Source organism: Candoia aspera, chromosome 8, assembly GCF_035149785.1.
Source record: "Candoia aspera isolate rCanAsp1 chromosome 8, rCanAsp1.hap2, whole genome shotgun sequence".
NCBI classification, from domain to species: domain Eukaryota; kingdom Metazoa; phylum Chordata; class Lepidosauria; order Squamata; family Boidae; genus Candoia; species Candoia aspera.
The window spans coordinates 68,771,935-68,786,961 of NC_086160.1; positions in this window are offsets into that span (position 1 = coordinate 68,771,935).

Consider the following 15,027-nt stretch of genomic DNA (forward strand, 5'->3'; position numbering starts at 1 on the left):
AAGAAAGAAACCTTGATCGGGGCTGGAATGGTTTAGGACTATATACATTCATGGGAGCACAGATCAAGCAAACAAGGTTTTCCTTAAGTGATGCTCTTCACAAGTACTGAACTACATCTTCCATTATCCCCAGCCATGGAGTCCTGGTGGACAACCTCTGGCCCTAGGGCTGCACACAACCCCAGAATACCTACTTTTTGCTGGCCCTGATCACAATTGCTGGATAACAGTAGCATGGTTTCCCATCACTCCCTCCCAAACTGAAGTATATTTCCTAAAAACAGGCCTACTGTAATTTAAAGTATTGAGAGCCCCCCAAAGCTCTTCCTAGGAAAAAAAGAAAACCTAGGGGGAAAAAACACCAGAAATTCTGGCTTCAGCTCTATGAGTGATGTGGCTGCGTTCACTTGGCACCATCACCAACCTGCTCCCCATGTCCATCCCTTGCTCCTCCTTTAAATGTCTAATGTGGTTCCTGGCCATTAAAAGACTGTAAAACCTGATGCATTCTAATAGATATGGGAACACAAATTAAGGCAGAATCTCACTCCTTTTACAAATACACACACACACTCCAAGAGGGAATGAGAGATGGCCATTTGTAATGATGTTCCAGACTGAAATGCAAGACCCATCAATGATCCAAGCCAAAACAGAGCCAACACACTTTTTTGCTGTTCGCTTTGCTACCACAGTCTCCTCTGCCTCCTGCACTATTTCATTCCAACTTCTTCCCCAGCAGTTGCTCCAACTACTGGGAAGTTCTAGAATTAACTTCAAGCCAGTTATCACTGCACCACTGGTTGCTTTCCTAGCAAGACTGAGTATATGAAGAACCAAGAGAGAGAGAGAAAAAAGTATACAGGTATTTCAGAAGAAAAAAAATTATTTCCCTTCTTTCCCACCTTCCCATTATTCTCTCTTCCTTTAATGATGACTATGCTGTAGACTTCCAGAGCCTTTTCATATGAGATTTTGGCCTCCTTGTGTTTTAAGTGCTGGTTTACTAAAAACATTCTACAGAAGATGACCTTGAGAGCACCAGCTACCCAGCCCAGCCATTTCTATCAAAATTGTGTTTACAATCCAGAAATATGTCAAGGATTTCTCCATAGCTCCATCTTCCTTCCTTCTTGGGCTTTTCTTCCTTTTTTCCCTTCTGTTTTCCTCTGATTGTTCTCAGGTACCACCCTACCACCTGACCATCTGGCTCTCCAAAGCAGTCTCAAGATGTTCTGAACTGTTCCATGCATCATGCTAAGCCACAATATTGTTTGTAACTTAGTATGTTGTGTACCCAATCAGTCATTATAAACCATAGTCTGTGGCATGGTATTATATAGGAACCCAGCCAACCATGGTTTATTCAACAAACCATGATGAGGTAAGCTGTGGCTGGAGGCAATATGCAAACGCAGTCTCTGCCAACAGAATGGAATAGCCACACCTTCTCTGAGTTCCTTCTCCTCAAAGGTGTCCCAGCCTGCATTTGCTGCTTCAAAGAGCATTTGTGGCCCCATCTGTAATTCAGATATTGTTTTATGGTGCTATTTTGTTTTGCTATAAGCATGGGTTCTAAATCCCACAGATCAAGCTTCTGGAATAATTCACATGAGATGAATTATTTGATGCATGGAAAATGCACAAGATGCATTATGTAATGCATGAAAAATACTTTCTAATAGTTGATATCAGAGCAAAAAGCTGCTGAGAAGCATTCTCCAGAGGCCCTGGCCTAGAAGGATCCTTCCTCAAAACAGCTGAGTGAATACCTCAGGTCAGCCCACTAGCTGATGGTTTTTGCCACAGTGGCAGAAGTACAACCTGCCACTTCTTCTCACTCATTCTGACACATGGAAAGGCTGGCCCTCTCTCCACCATCTTCTGAAAACTGTCAAACCATCATCAGATGTGAATATATTGCTCAAATTCATAAGCAGCACTTAAAACCAATCTTTCACATTCCTCACCTCTATTTACAGGTGTCAGACCCAGATATCTGCATACCATATCTGGACTCCAGTGGTAGAGGACATAAACGTGATAGCAGGTGCACAATCTAAATTAAAAATCAGAACTTTCCCCTGAAGTTTGAGCAGCAAAACCACCTTTTCCCATCTGAGTTCCACAAAGGGGTAGCCCACAACACTGACTGCAAGATCCCTTATATCTTTCCCAGATTCCTCATTCTGCAAAGGGAACTGACAGCCAGCACATAGCCAGCCACTGCCCCAAAACAGTAAGCTCCCTATGAGATTCTTGTCCTTTGTTTCTGAAGTAGGCTCACCCCAAGAAAATACTGTAACTGACCCACCATTGACATCATTTTGGCATCTGCCTTGGAGACACACGAGCCCTAGCACCGGCTCGTAACATTTAGACATGGGTCAAACACAGCCTCTGAATCGCTTTTCTGCTGCCCTAGAGTGTCAAGTCCAGCCCAAGAACAACAAAGAAGCAATCCAGCCAAACTTCAGCTCCTTATTTGCTCACACCATATAGAGAGAATCTTGCCAGACTAAAGCTACTGTCATGAGTAAGGATGGCGAGCAGGGGGCTCCCATCCAGACTGTTAAGCGCATGCGTAGCACTGAGGAATTAGGTAGCCATTCAAAGAGACACAGATCGGGACCGCCTTAACCTTTGGGGTTTATATGGCTAGGTTTTTCCCACGCTTCTTCAGTTTGTTAGGATTCCTGTTATGTACAAGCAATAAAACATTAGAGACCTGTTCCTTGTCTCAGCGTGTTTCCTGGCAGTTAGGACAGCTACCCTGCCTAGCCTGCGGGGAAATAACCTGGGAAGGCTCTAGGGTGGGGCTATTCTGAATCTCTTGGTTTTCCCACGTTCCATCTCTGGACTGTGTTTTCTCTTATCTTGCCCCCCTCCTTGGAATTTGCTCCCTCCTTCCTGAGAACCAGCAGCATTACTGAAGCCCATCACATAAAGCCCCTTCTGGCCACAACTATAAAAAAAAAAAACAGTGGTCCTGCATCTTACTTTTTCAGGCAGGAAGCTCAAGAAAAGGATAGTACAAGCCCTAAAATCAGTTTTAAAACAATTCCAACCCAAAACCCAAGCTCTATTCTGAACTCCCGAGGAAGTAACTGAAAATCTGGAGGTCTGATGGATCCCACCCAACTTGTCTAGCTGCCCCACCCCCATGGACCCAACCTTCAGCCTCCAGAACTTTGCCCAGCCTTGATTCAAAAAGTAAGACAGGAGTCTCTTTCACCACATTGGGTTTGTGAAGTGAGGTGTGTTTGGATGGCACCACTCACAGAAAAGAGCATGAATCAGTTCCCTTCCTTTCTCCTGAATACAGATGGGTTCCTTTCCTCCCATGTCTGGAGGGTTGTGCTGCTCTGTGATTCATGCCAATATTCCTCCCTCTCTTTGAAGCTGAAGAGGCATCTGCAGAGCAAACACCCCCACCCAAATCAGAAAGGTGCAGAGCAAAGAGAAAACAGGACATCAAGTATGTGTGGGAATGAAGATGAAGACAGGAAACAAAACAGGAGGGGAAATGCCACAGGAAAAGAACAAAGGGTGGGTGGTGATGGGGAGGACAGCAGATTGAACACACAACCCTTCCAAGTTAATTCATGGGGCATTCAGCAAAGCTGGGGCTCTTCCCTCATTAGCAGAGTCTGCTGCATGCAGTCCCTCCTGGGTCTTGCTGAGAGCCTGTGCTGGAATATTAAAAGCTGCTTCTCTCCTGCTATCTCCCCATCCTCGGCATGGCTGAAATGGCCATCGATTGCATTTTCAGAAGCATCAAACAAAAGTAGAGAAGCTCTGGCAGTTTTTCCCAACTTGGAGGCCCTCCAGGTCTCTGAATTCTCAACAACAGCCACAACAGTTGGGGAAACCTGGGAGTTGAAACCCACATATCTAGAAGGCAGCCATGTTGGAGAAGGCTATGCTGTGTGAATAATTATGCAAGGGGATAATTTTATTCCTCCTTGAGCTGGCACTCCAGTGTGTCATTTCCTGGTATCTGGTTGGTCCTCAAGAACTAACTCCAGTGTAGGTGGTAGGTTGAGCATCAGAGGTGAAGTGGCTGAGTTTCAAAGGAAACAGGTAGGTTCCAGATCCTTCTTTCACATGCTAACAACAAGCAGTGTGAAAAAGTTTCAGATTCCAAACATCTTGAGCTCAGAACACCCTACTTCAAATTCAAAACCGTGGTTTCAGTCTCATTGGAAGCATTTTGATATTATTCCCAGCCTGGGTGCCCTCCAAAAGTGGAGGATCCAACTCCTATACTTCTCAGCAACAGTAATAAGATTGCTATATTAGGGTTGCTGATTACCACTGGTTCCTGCAAGGTTTAGATACAAGGACCCACGGATGGGTAGGAGGACCAAACCTTTTTCAGGATTTCATAAGCTACCTTTGGCAAAGACTACAATCATTACATACAAGGGGTCAACAATCTGACAGGCTTAATTTCTCACTGCCTTCAGTCTAAAAGCTCTCTATAAACAAGCAATGCAGACTTTTGACAAAAGTCTATCCTGCTCTCTTCCTTTGGGAGAGAAGGAGAAAGAGAGAAGAAAATGAGAGAAAGAGACTGCTTGACCCCGCCCACTTTGGTTGAGGCCCCACCCACTTGGAAGCCCTTGAGAGAAAAACAATCCTTATCTCCACTAGTAACATAGGTTGATAGTTTTCCTGAAAAAAGGACAATGTCTTAAATGTAATTAAACATCATTTCACAATGTGGCTTCTAAAATCTTGATAATAATTCTTCATTTACCCCTAACTCCTGCAATTGTCTCAATTTAGACCAGTAAAAGGTGGGAAAATAACTCACTCTCTGGAGCTGTAGTACTGCCTACTTTCCAGCAGTTAACAGGGGATGGTACTACACCTTTATTTTTATATTTCTTGTAATCCACCTCAGTCGCCTTCAATGAACCAAAAGAGATCACACAGTCACATTGCCAGGCAACTCTGATTGTATTTCAGTCATGAACTTTTAAAAGAAACTTAATGCAGCAATAGAAGGACAGAAAGATCAAATAGCCAAGATTAAGATTAATTATTTGAGATATCCAATCAAAAGTAAGAGACAAGTCCTACATTTTCAGCATGATTTCATTTTCTGTAATGGTTTCCTTTTTAAAACTGAAGCATCTGCTACTATGGGGGAATTAAGGGTGGGGAAGTTTGAAAATCATTCAGAAGAATCTGAACGGCAGTCATGGAGACGCTGGGGCACAATTGTTCAAAGTTGTCCCAAAAGACAGGAAAAGAAATAAGGGAAGTGTCAGGGAACCATATTTTGACTGGACAACAGGAAGAATTTCGTAAAGGTTAGAGCGAATCATCAATGGAATAGATTTCAGACCTTAGATGAGGATAGCATCTGGCAATTGTCAAAACAGCTCCATGCAAGCCTGGAAAAAGATGCAGCTCCTTTAAAGAGTAACACTGACATTAATGAGCTGACTCTTTAAAGCAGCTGCATCTCCTCCCCCCCACAAGGCTTCTACAGTGTGCCTGAAAAAAGTTGGGCTGCTTTAAAGAACAGCAGCAAGATGCACAATTTGAAGCACCTTATTGAAGTCATTTTCAAAGCATAGAATAGGGGACATAATATTTATAAATACTACTGTGGAAACCCACCAATGCCACAGGGCATGCAAATCTAAACTTAGAACTACTGTACTGAAAAAGAGTCACATCCTCTCATCTGAGCAATCTCCTCTGTGTTATGTGGGGCTGGCATCGCCATCAAATTCTCAACAGTCCTGAAAATGAGTGCAAACTCCTTATGGCTACAATTCACAGTTTGCCTTGAAACAGAGAAACAAGGTTGGGTGGTTAACAATCAACTAAGAAGGATCCATAAGATATAACAGGACAATAAATTCTAAATAAATGGAAAGCAAACTGCCTGAAAACTCTGCTTCTCATGCCTCAGGGGAAGAATTTAGCGAAACACTGTGCTAACTAGATCCAGTTGTGCATCCAAATTCTGCATCCCCCCCCTTATTTTTTTTGTTAGTGGTATTAAATTTAGAATAAATGTGTCACTTTCACACACATCCTTCACTGCTGTAAACTAAACTACACATGGATAAGGGGGCAGGACTCCAGAATCTTTAATAGCCTTGTTCTTTTCTTTTTCATTACTCTGCACATGAAAAGTGAGTCTTAATAGCCCTTCCTGATTCACCATTACTGGCTCACAGCTAATGCATTCTCTGGCTTCCTGCCAGCCATCTTGGCTTGACGTCGATAATGGTTAACCAAAAATTGGCATCACAGAATTCCAAGAGATATAGATTAACCATTGCTAAAGTTCTCTGCTAATGAAATTTCGCTCCTGTTTAGGATTCATCTGCCACTCCCATCTGCTCCCCAAGAACAAGCCAATTTATTCTGAATCCACAATGTTAGTTTCCACCAAAATCTGATGCCACTGGGCTCCTTGCAAACCCATTGCTGGAAAACCTATTTTGGCAGATTCCCTACAAGTCTGTGCTGATTGTTAACCCACGGCCATGGGGCTGCCCATCTAGCTAGCCATGGAACACAGATGTCTGGGAAAGCAAACAACTCAATCTCATTATGTAGAAACAGTGAAATAGTGACTTGTTTATTTTAAGCATCACCTCAGCTTCAACAGATACTACAAAACACTACTAAAAATTCAGAAAGGGGTATAGGGAGGCAGATAAGGACTCACACCTGGTTTTGGTGCTCAAGGGTATTCTACTGAATTCCCTCTGGCAAGGTGTAATGAGCTAATATCAGAGTTTTCCATACAGCATCCTTTCAAAAGATCTGTGTTCCTCTGAACCAGCACCATCTTTCCAGTGTCTTTTCATTTTGGATTTTTCTTAGCTTCCTCATGGGAATGCATGAAAGCCAGATTATTGGTAATGCTTCTACTGGAATCAGATTTTTGCTATAATTCCAGCAGAAGCAGCAAAATAAATCCATGGCAAACTTGTGGCCATATGCATAGATAGTTTCTCTTTGGAGAGCCAGTATGTGCAAGATTCTTTATTAAAACTGGGGGGATCTTCTGATCCTCTTATTTAAAAAAAATTGTTGTTCTCCTGGTCAGGAAAACAGCAACCTAATCATGCAAGTGATTCTGGCTTCCAAAAAGATCTCCATGACTTTGGGATCACAAAGCAACAAACGTCAAAGTCCATCAATGCAACCTGGAATAAAATTCAGTTGCCTCCACAATTTCCATTGCTAATTGACACGGTTGTAAAGAGCAATGTCACATGACAGCGCTGCTTAGCGATGGGAATTCCAGCACTTCTGGTTGCCATTGTTAAGCAAATCACCACAGGTCATTAAGCAAGGGCATCACATGACCACCATTTGCAACCTCCTGTCAGCTTCCCCATTGATTTTGCTTGTAGGAAGATTGCAAAGAAGATCGCAAATGGTGATCACATGACCGCAAAACACTCTGCAAGCCAGGCACCAAGTGCCTGGATCACAATCACATGACTGCGAGGACACTGTGACCGACATAAGTACAGTACAAGGACCAGTCATAACTACTACCTACTCAGCACCGTCATAAGTTTGAATGGTCACTGAATGAGTGTCGCTAACAAGGACTACCTGTACTAGAGCTCCAAGATCCAATAAATGCAAAAGGGGTATGTTTAAGACACAAGAATGACAAGTGCAGGAATTTGCTCTGAGGGACAGAAATGAATGAAGTTGTACCCCAGAATATTCCTCTTCTCGTTACTTCAAGCTTCCTTTCTTTCAACCTTATAATTTAGGATAAAAGGAAATCATTTTATGACTGCTATTTCTACACATCAAGAAATATACTGCAGACTAGCACTTGGTAAAGCAGTTGTGAAAGCCTTGGAAAAGATATTCAGATGCAGTGATGTGTCTGTAACTATGAAGATCAGAACAGTGCCAGCCGTGGTATTCCCTGTGACACTCTAGGGAGCAAAAGTTGGACTTTGAAAAAGCAGGATCAGAAGAGTATTGACGCTTTTGAACTTTGATGTTGGAAAAGACTCCTGAGAATACCGTGGACAGCCAAGAAAACAATCAAATGGATCATTGAACAAATCACTAGAGACACAAATGACCAGACTCAAGTTATCCAACTTCAGACACATTATCTGAAGACCTAATTCTCGGGAGAAGACTCTAACGCTGGGAAAGGTGGAAGGGAAGAGAAAAACAGGACGACCAGCAGCAAGGTGGGTGGACTCGGTTACAGTGGCGATGGGCACAGCATGAGAAGTCCTGAAAGACCAGGTTAGGAATAGATCATTATGGAGAAAACCTATCTATGTGGTTGTTAAGAGTCGGCGCCGACTTGATGGCACAGAGTTAATCAAAACTCCATTTCTACACAATTTTGATTTGGAAATGGTTGCCCGTTTGCTATACTTCACTCAGATCTAACTTAATTCCAGACACCAAAGAGACACAGCCTTATGGTGTGGTGGTTCAGATGGTGGACTGGGGCTAGAAAAACCCAAGTTCAAGTCCATCCTCAGACACAGAAACTCACTGAGTGATTCTGAGCCAGTCACTCCCTTTCAGCTCAATAGCATCCTTACTGTGAGTGTAGAATTAAAGGAAAGCCCTCTGTAAGCCACTTCGAGCTTCTGCAAGAAAGGTGGGATATAACTTCAAATATATAAATGAATGTAGAAGCTGACAAACTAGAGTATCTTTAGCAAAAAGCCAAGATTTAAAGAGGATTTTTCAAGAGCTACACAGGATCAGCGTCTTCATGGTAAGACATACTAGAATCTTTAGTACTATTGCCAGTAACATTTTACAGTCATCTACCCTTTTCATCCTTCCTGTAAGATAGGAACAGGTCAGAAGGACAGTGATTTTATTTTTTTAAGCAACAGCAGCATCACAGAAGATAATACTTTTACTTTTTCTCAAATGATTCGGCTCAAAATTGCCCATGGGCAAAAAAATGAAATAAAATTTAAACAAGAGCCTGATGCATGGAGGTAAATGGACTGGAATCCTGATACAGACACTGTTTGTATTTTAAAAGATTGGAGACTAGAGGTAACAGCTTAGAGGAATTCTGCAGAATGGAGTTTGGAGATGTGAGCACTTCCATTCTTCCATCTGATCCCAACCTCCAAGACCAAGATCCCTAACCTTTTTAAATCTCCGGGCATGCATGGCATTTTTAAAAAAAAAAATTATCTTAGATCTAAACCAGAAAAGAATGGAGATTTGGCTAACTGCAAAATATTGAGTGAGATCCTTCTCTCACATTTGATATACCCAAAATCCAGCCCTGGCTATTCCTCCTTTCCCTGTAACTGAAGGATGTCATTGGATAGACCTCTGACCCCATCTGAAGCTTTTTCTGCAATTGCTGTTATCATAAGAGAGTTAAGACGGGCCAACCCATTCAGTTGGATTTCAGTGGCCTAACATCCTTTGCAAAACAGGAGATAATGGATCACCTTTTCCTTTTCCTTTTTTTTTAAAGACTCAAAGGAAATTCTTCCAGCATCTGCTTGCATAATGACTGGATGGGAAATCTCTTCTTTTTCATTAAGCTTCACACTCCGCACATTAGTCACTTTGGCATTAAGGGGCTCTTGCCTTCAGGGGTGTGTGCAGTTGTGTGTTTCCCTGGGTCACTATATCCTCATCAGACTGGGCTGTCAAAAAGGGTAAAAAAGAGACTGTCACATTCAATAGCCAATGGAACACAGAAAAGTTTCAGGAGCGCATGACTTGCTTAAGTTTGATTTTCTGGGAATGGAAATTAGAAGAAGCAGACTGAGACACCTACAGCCAATTATACGTAGCTTGGAACAGGGGAGGAGACAGGACTCTTCTCTGCTCCAGTCCTGTCCACTCCTTTTCCACCTAATCATTCCAAAAAAAAAAAAAAAAAGGTTACTCTTTTCCTGCATTTTCTATTCATAGTTCACTGGATTCCACACACAGCAGTTTTAATTCCTTTAGGGTTTTTTCCCCCAGAATGACAGCACAGGGTTTTATGCTGAAGCTTTTAACTGAAGCTTTACAGGTAGTCCTTGATTTATGACCATAATTGGGACGGGAACTTCCATTGCTAAGTGATACGGTCATTAAGTGAGTTGCGCCCAATTTTACCTTTTTGCCGCAGTCATTAAGTGAATCACGTGTTTGTTAAGCAAATCTGGCTTCCCCCATTGACTCTGCTTGTCAGAAGCCCCCTGGGAAGTCTCAAATGGTGATCACGTGACCCCAGGATGTTGCAACCATTGTAAATACACGCCGGTTGCCAGGCACCCGAATTTTGATCACATGACCACAGGGACATTGTGACAGTCGTAAGTGCAAGCACCAGTCGTAAGTCACTTTTTTCAGCACCGTCGTAACTTTGGTCGTTAAACGAATGGTTGTAAGTCAAGGACTACCTGTACTTAACGGTTGAAAACATTTTGGTTTATAAAACATAATAAAAACAAAAAAAAGGGGGTGATGAATTTACATGTACTTTCACTTCAACCAACACAACACAAAGCAGCAATGGAGAGAATGCATTAAAGAACCAGCAAGGGTAAACTTTAGCAAGTGAGCCTTTTAGATGTAAGTCACTACTGACCAACGAAAAATTAGCACACTGCTCCAAGCAGTCTTGAAGTGATGCATCTCTTACAAGTATTCCATCTCCCTTATAGAACAGATGCTCGGCTGCATTGCTCAAATTTCTAAGCTGGTCTCCAAAATACTTCTGGCTCTATTAACATTCTCTTGTATAAACCTAACCTTATAACAGACACAAAGCCAGTCCTCATTATTCTGCATTAATTGGCATATCCAGTATGCTTCAGGATCAGTAAAATTTTCAGTGGAAGGGTGAGAAATTTGTAACTCAAGGCAACGAACATCCCTTGACGTAATTCTGTGTAACCTTCCACCTAACGTCTAAACCCTCTCCAGTTGTCAGAGGAATGCACATGTGACATTCTTCAGTTAGGAAACAAAAACAAGCAAAAATCAAATGCACCGCTATAGATGGGGGGTACCTGGCTTGGTAATGATACTTGTGAAAAAGATATTGGAATAGTAACTGATTGCAGACTGAATACGAGCCAGCAGTGTGATATGGCTGCAAAAAAGGCAAGTGAAATTGTAGAGTGCATCAACTGAGGTGTCATTTCCAATCACAGGAAATAATGGTGTTATTCTATTGTGCTTTAGTTAGATCCCACCTTGAGTAGTGCATCCAGTCCTGGGCACCACACCGGATTCAGAGAAACTGCAACCAGTTCAAAGAAGAGCAATGAGGAGGATCAGAGGACTAGAAACTAAGTTCTCTGAAGAGAGGCTGCAGAGCTGGGAATCTTAGCCTTGAGAACAGACAACTGAAGGAGCCATGATAGCACCTTTCAGATACTAGCAAGGGTGTGGCAAGGAAAAAGGAACGTCCCTTACTGTACATTCCAAAGTGCAGGGCATAGAACAACGGTTTTAAGTTACAGAAAGGCTGATTATGATTCAGTGTTTTTTTAAAGAAACAACAACTTGCCCTTGTCACAGTCATCCACACTTTGTCACCTTCCGTTTGGACTACTGTAACACGCTCTACATGGGGCTGCCCTTGAAGAGTATCCAGAAGATTCTGTTGGTTCAAAATGCAGCGGCCCGCATAGTTTTGCACAAGCCTAGATTTGCGCATGTGTCACCTCTTTTGCGGGAGCTGCATTGGTTGCCAATCCGCTTCCAGGTCCAATTCAAGGTGCTGGTTATCACCTTTAAGGCCCTTCATGGCTTGGGGCCAGGCTATGTGCAGGACCACCTTTCCCCAGTTACGTCCACCTGGTCCACCAGAGTGGGGAGGCAGGGTATGTTACAGGTCCCTTCTATGAGGGAAGGTCATCTAGTGGGACCACAAAAAAGGGCCTTCTCCATGGTGACACTCTCCCTGTGGAACATCATTCCCCCGGAGATTAGATTGGCCCCCACCTTGATGCTTTTCCGAAAGGCCCTAAGAATGTTCTCTCAGCAGGCTTGGGGACCCCAGACTGAGAGGGAGCCGATCAAGTGGTTGATTTGTCTTGTAGCCGCTGCAGTGGAGTGGGGGGTTGACGGGTTTTTATATTGTGGATTTTAATTTTGTAAACCGCTCGGGAGTCACTGTGTGTGAGTTGGGCGGCCATATAAATCTGTTTAATAAATAAATAAACGAACTTCCTAACATTAAGAGCAGTTCAATCCTGGAACAATGGTGGACTCCTCTTCTTTCCCCTTCAATCTGCGGATTTGCTTAGATTAGGCATCAGCAAAGGAAGGTCAGATATTAATGAGGATTAATTGTCTAGCAGGCACTGGGCACCTGCTAAACAAAAGAGGGAGATAATTATCTGATTGGGGTTAATGCTGGAAGTTTGTTATCTCACAACTTGCAAGAGCAAATAGGAAGAGCTAGCTGGTCTAAGCAGGCTCTCTTCCGGGTGTTAATTGAAAAATGCAGGTCAGCCACAGGACAAACATACAAATAGGATAAAAGGTATACAGAATAAAACAGGGTTTCTCAACCAGGGTTCCGTGGCACCCTAGGGTTCTGCGAGAGGTCACTGGGGGTTCCCTGGGAGATCACAATTTATTTAAAACATCATTTCAAATTCGGGCAACTGCACATTAAAGAAGTAAGTTTCATTCTTTATTTTTAGTTTAAGAACCCTGTGAATGCACCTGTACAGGCCTCTCCAGAAGTTACAAAATTATTCTATTCGTTAGATGAAAGGCCTGGACAATTATAAACAAAGCAACTCCAAATAATTTCATCGTATGGCCTGAAAGTCTTCTTCCGTGTCCTTTCGTTGGGGGGGAAACAAAGCCACACATGTTGACGATCCATTGCTGCAAATCAGGTGGGAACGTTCTCCTTCCACTGTTGTATGGCAATTCTCTTAGCCACCTCTTATCCCTGAAAAGTCTATAATTCTTGATGTCTTGATATATACCAGGGATATAGCCAAGAATATCTTCATCTTAGCACCACAACCATCAATGCAATCTTAACACAAGGCTGTTTGCTGACTTTTATTGGAAAGAGGTAATGGTCGCATCAACTTCAAGGTATTTGGAAACCTCTAAATGTAGAAAGCGCTGTCCTTCCTTAATGTGGGCAGGTGTTACTTTTCTTTGCCCCGTTTATTGCTTTCTGCTCCTTACGTGATTAACTGGGGAGAAGGTTATGTTTTAATTGGCTTTAATATCATTAGCTCCGTTGACACACTTCAGGTTGAGGAGGTGGGATGCAAAGACTGTATTAAAAGAAGAGCCTACAATTTGCAGATTGTAGATTCCTACATGAACCAGAGGGAGGGAGAAACGCCATCTCATGTCCTTGTATTTGCTTCCCAGATACCGGGGTGAAGAAGGCTAGCTTAATGCTATTTCATAAATTCCACTTGATGCCTTGTTTTAGCAGAGGAAATCATCCAACCCTGAGAAAAGGAAACTTAACTTCACTAATACAATAATAAAAATAATTAACTCCAGTTCCCTACCCTTAAAAAAAATAATAAGCAACTTTCTTTTCACTCTTCCGATATTTTTAAATTGCTTGAGAAACATTAAGGACTTCATATGCTAAATTCAGGCACTGCATCAGTCCAAATCCAATATTCTTCCTCCCACCTAGCAGAATGTTAATTAGCTCACAGAGTAACAAGCTGCCTTTCTTTCTCTCCTTCCTCCGAGGTCAATTGAATATCTAAGCAAAAGTCTTTCAACATTTCTAACCATGCAAGTAATTTCCCACTTATTTTCATTGGTGGGCTGCAATTAAGGGACCAGAAATTGGGAGGAGGGGGTGGGACTATGTGCACTGCTAAAATTTGACAAAATAGAAATGCAAACTGGAAGCTCACATCTGTCATCAAAATTTGAATATCCCCCTCCCCAAGAGTTGTGCTTTCAGATGGGTAGCCATACAGATCTTTTAAATAAATACGTTCTAACTTATCTGTCCAGTTTCACATTTTGTAGCCTCCAATCAGTAAGGATACTTCATTAGGGCTACAGTTGCTTTTTTAAAATTCTTATTTATTTTATTTATTTATGGCACATCTTAAAATGGAATTACATTTACAGAGGACATTGCCAAAAAAACTCTCACTTTTTCCTTCCTTCCTCCTTCCCTTCCTATTTACCTTTTCAGAATGTTACCTTTTCATATTATCGGCACATAATATGGACTCTACAATTCATACCCTTAGGAGAGCACTGTTGTTTCTTTAAAAATGCAAGTTTTAAGCCACATGAAAGAAAGAATAATTAGCTGGAGCATGGTATATCATGAAAGACAAGAAAAATATGCAAGTTGGTCAAATTTACATAAGATGAACTATTCTAGGAGCAGAATTGCTGTTATGCTGTTATAGTTAGATTTTTAGAGCACTCTGTCAGTGTGTGTATGTGTGTATGTGTGTGAGAGAGAGACAATGACATTCTCATCTCTAATCCCAGTTATATACAGGAAAGCATTCAGCACAGGTTCATAAAAATACCTGACATTTGTATTATATTGGGTCCTATAATCTAATAAATGGTAGGAGATTCAGAATGCATCAGAAAGAAATTAATTTTCATATAGTGCAAAAATGAACTAAGGAATTTGCTTTTTACAGAGTAACAATAGCCATCAACACGGACAGCTTTAACAGAGGAGTAGACCATTCTTCAAGAAAGGTATCAATAGCAACTATTCACAATTATGGATTATTCCAGTATCGACAACAGTTAGAGATGGAGAAGAACGGGTCTTATTGGCGCTACGGCTTTCTTCTCCTACTTGGGAATTTCCCATAGCCAACAGGGTGCAGGTTTAGATTGATCTTTGGTGCAGTCCAGACAAGCACTTCTGACCATAAACAAATGTGTGTGAATGGTGTGTCAATGCGAACCTGTGAGAGATGAGATGGTTCTACCCACCATGTATTGGTGGCATTTCTCAAGATAGCCATGAGGAATGCTTCAGCCCTGAAGTTGGGAAAGATTTCCCCCATTCTTGAGATTTTTTTTAGAAGA